The sequence below is a fragment of the Gorilla gorilla genome, chromosome 1, assembly GCF_029281585.2.
Source record: "Gorilla gorilla gorilla isolate KB3781 chromosome 1, NHGRI_mGorGor1-v2.1_pri, whole genome shotgun sequence".
In the NCBI taxonomy this organism is placed as follows: Eukaryota; Metazoa; Chordata; class Mammalia; order Primates; family Hominidae; genus Gorilla; species Gorilla gorilla.
In genome coordinates, this window is record NC_073224.2 from 37,380,026 (window position 1) to 37,384,369 (window position 4,344).

The 4,344-nt window shown below is 44.5% G+C and overlaps 1 pseudogene; it reads right to left on the reverse strand.

The window, feature by feature from the left end:
* Positions 1 to 1,573: 1,573 nt before the first annotated feature.
* Positions 1,574 to 2,910, reverse strand: LOC101148119 (actin, cytoplasmic 1-like; annotated as a pseudogene).
* Positions 2,911 to 4,344: the final 1,434 nt, after the last annotated feature.

Here is a 4,344-nt window from a genome sequence, read left to right on the forward strand (position 1 = left end):
AGGTATACAACATGATGCTTTGATATACATATAAATGGTGAACTGATTACCATGATCAAGTTAGTTAACACACCCATTACCTCACATAATTACCATTTGTGTATGTGTGGTGAGAACATTTAAGACTTACTCTCTTAGCAAATTTCACCAGTCAGCATAATCTTTTGAGATTCATTCATGTTATTACATATATCAGTAATTCATTTCTATTATTGCTAAATAACTTTCCACTATTTATATGTACCACGATTTTTGTACCCATCCACCTACAGAGAGATATTTGGGTTATTTCCTATTTCTCTGGCTATTGTGAATAAATAAACCTGCTATGAACATTTATGTACAAGCCTTTCTGTGAACACGTTTTCACTTTTTTTTTTTTTTTGAGACAGGGTCTCACTCTGTTGTCCAGGCTAGAGTGCAGTGGCATGATCTCAGCTCACTGCAACCTCCGCCTCCCGGGTTCAAGCTATTCTCCCACCTCAGCCTCCCCAGTAGCTGGGACTACAGGCACCCACCAGTGTGGGCCCAGCTAATTTTTTATTTTTTGGCAGAGTCAGGGGTTTCACCATGTTGGCCAGGCTGGTTTCAAACTCCTGACCTCAGGTGTTTGATCCACCCACCTTGGCCTCCCAAAGTGCTGGGAGCTGCCGCACCCAACCTGTTTTCACTTTTCTTTGATACATATCTAGTAATAGAATTGGTGGGTGTATGTTTACCTTTATTTTAAAAATTGGCAGACTTTTCCAAGACGGTTGTACTGTTTCACATTCCCACCAGCAATGTACAAAAGAGTTCCGGTGCTCCACATATTTGAGAATACTTGATATTGTCCGATAACTTGTGATAAGCATCTTTTCATATACTTATTGGCCATCTGTATTTTTTTGTGAAGTATCTGTTCAAGTGTAAGCCCATCTTTAATTGAATTATTTATTATTGAGTTGTAAGAATTTTTTTATAGATTCTGGGAAAATGTCCTTTAACAGACATGTGTATTGAGAACATTTTCTCCCAAAGGTGCATTGCTTTCATTTTCTTTTTTTTAATTATTTATTTTTCAGTTTTTTAAATTTTACTCTAAGTTTTTGGATACATGTGCAGAACATGCAGGTTTGTTACATAGGTATACATTTGCCATGGTGGTTTCCTGCACCAATCAACCCGTCATCTAGGTTTTTTTTTTTTAAGGTGTGCACTTTTATTCAACTGGTCTCAAGTCAGTGTACAGGTAAGCCCTGGCTGCCTCCACCCACTCCCAGGGAGACCGAAAGCCTTCATACATCTCAAGTTGAGGGACAAAAAAGGGGGCCACAAAGGCTGATCATTCAAAATAAAACAAAATAAAAAAGTGTTAAGGTGAAGATTTTTAAAAATTTGCATTACATAATTTACATGAGAGCAATGCTATCACCTCCCCTGTGTGGATGTGGGAGAGGACTGGGCCATTCTCCTTAGAGAGAAGTGGGGCGGCTTTTAGGAGGGCAAGGAACTTCCTGTAACAATGCATCTCATGATATTTGGAATGACTATTTTTAAAAAAAAAGAACAACGTACAATCAATGTCCTCGGCCACATTGTAGAACTCTGGGGGATGCTCGCTCCAACAGACTGCTGTCACCTTCACCGTTCCAGTTTTTAAATCCTGAGTCAAGCCAAAACAAACAAACAAAAAAACCGAAACAAAAAAAAACAAATAAAGCCATGCGAATCTCATATTGTTTTCTGCTCAAGTTAGGTTTTGACAAGAAAAAGTATAATGTAACTAAGTCACAGTCCGCCTAGAAGCATTTGCAGTGGACAGTGGAGGGGCCGGACTCGTCATACTCCTCCTGCTTGCTGATCCATATCTGCTGGAAGGTGGACAGAGAGGCCAGGATAGAGGTGCCGATCCACACGGAGTACTTGCGCTCGGGAGGAGCAATGATCTTGATCTTCATCATGCTGGGGGCCAGGGCGGTGATCTCCTTCTGCATCCTGTCCGCGATGCAGGCCAGCGTACATGGTGGTGCTGCCAGACAGCACTGTGTTGGAGTACGGGTCTTTGCAGATGTCCACGTCACACTTCATGATGGAGTTGAAGGTAGTTTCATGGATGCCACATGATTACATGCCCAGGAAGGAAGGCTGGAAGAGTGCCTCAGAGCAGCAGAACCGCTTTGATGATGACCTGGCTATCAGGCAGCTTATAGCTCTTCTCCAGGGAGGAGCTGGAGGCCCCCGTGGCCATCTCCTGCTCGAAGTCCAGGGCGATGTAACACGGCTTCTCCTTGATGTCATGCACAATTTCCTGCTCAGCCGTAGTGGTGAAGCTGTGGCCGCGCTCCGTGAGGATCTTCATGAGGTAGTCAGTCAGGTCCCGGCCAGCCAGGTCCAGACACAGGATGGCGTGGGGGAGGGCATACCCCCCGTAGAAGGGCACAGTGTGGGTGACCTCGTCACCAGAGTCCATCATGATGCCAGTGGTACGACCAGAGGCGTACAGGGACAGCAGAGCCTGGATGGCCATGTACATGGCTGGCATGTTAAAGGTCTCAAACATGATTTGGGTCATCTTCTCACGGTTGGCCTTGGGGTTCAGTGGGCCTTGGTCAGCAGCACGGGGTGCTGCTCGGGAGCCACACGCAGCTCACTGTGGAAGATGTGGTGCCAGATCTTCTCCATGTCGTCCCAGTTGGTGACGATGCCATGCTCGATGGGGTACTTCAGGGTCAGGATGCCTCTCTTGCTCTGGGCCTCGTCACCCACATAGGAATCCTTCTGACCCATGCTCACCATCACGCCCTGGTGCTTGGGGCGCCCCACCATGGAAGGGAAGATGGCCCAGGGGTCATCATCGCCCGTGAAGCCAGCCTTGCACATGCCGGAGCTGTTGTCAATGACGAGTGCCGCGATATCATCATCCATGGTGAGCTGGCGGCGGGTGTGGACAGGCCGCAGAGCAGCGAGGGCAAGGCTCTGTGCTCACCAGGCAGACATGGTCTTGGCAGTCCATCATCTAGGTTTTAAGCCCCGCATGCATTAGGTATTTGTCCTAATGCTCTCCCTCCCCTTCACCCCCACCCTGGAAAGGCCTCAGTGTGTGATGTTCCCCTCTCTGTGTCCGTGTGTTCTCATTATTCAACTCCCACTTATGAGTGAGAACATACAGTGTTTAGTTTTCTGTTCCTGTGTTAGTTTGCTGAGAATGATGGTTTCCAGCTTCATCCATGTCCCTGCAAAGGACATGAACTCTTTCTTTTTTAAGGCTGCATAGTATTCCATGGTGTATATGTGCCACATTTTCTTTCTCCAGTCTGTCATTGCTGGGCATTTGGGTTGGTTCCAAGTCTTTGCTTTAGTAAATAGTGCTGCAATAAACATACGTGTGCATGTGACTTTACAGTAGAATGTTATAACGCTTTGGGTACATACCCAGTAATGGGATTGCTGAGTCAAACGGTATTTCTGGTTCTAGATCCTTGAGGAATTGCCACACTGTCTTCCACAATGGTTGAACTAATTTACACTCCCACCAACAGTGTAAAAGCGTTCCTATTTCTCCACAGCCTTGCCAACATCTGTTGTTTCCTGACGTAGAATCGCCATTCTAACTGGCATGAGATGGTATCTCATTGTGGTTTTGACTGGCATTTCTCTAATGATCAGTGATGATGAGCTTTTTTTCATATGTTTGTTGGCTGCATAAATGTCTTATTTTGAGAAGTGTCTGTTCATATTCTTCACCCACTTTTCAATGCGGTTGTTTGTTTTTTTCTTGTAAATTTGTTTAAGTTCCTTGTAGATTCTGGATATTAGACCTTTGTCAGATGGGTAGATTGCAAAAATTTTCTCCCATTCTGTAGGTTGCCTGTTCACTCTGATGATAGTTTCTTTTGCTGTCCAGAGGCTCTTTAGTTCAATTAGATCCCATTTGTCAATTTTGGCTTTTGTTGCGATTGCTTTTGGTGTTTTAGTCATGAAGTCTTTGCCCGTGCCTATGTCCTGAATGGTATTGCCTAGGTTTTCTTCTAGAGTTTTTTATGGTTTCAGGTTTTACATTTAAGTCTTTAATCCATCTTGAGTTAATTTTTGTATAAGGTGTAAGGAAGGGGTCCAGTTTCTGTTTTCTGCATATGGCTAGCCAGTTTTCCCAGCACCATTTATGAAATAGCGAATCTTTTCCCCATTGCTTGTTTTTGTCAGGTTTATCAAAGAGCAGATGGTTATAGATGTGTGGTGTTATTTCTGGGGTCTTGGTTCTGTTCCGTTAGTCCATATATCTGTTTTGGTACTAGTACCATGCTGTTTTGGTTACTGTAGCCTTGTAGTATAGTTTGAAGTCAGGTAGCATGATGCCTCCAG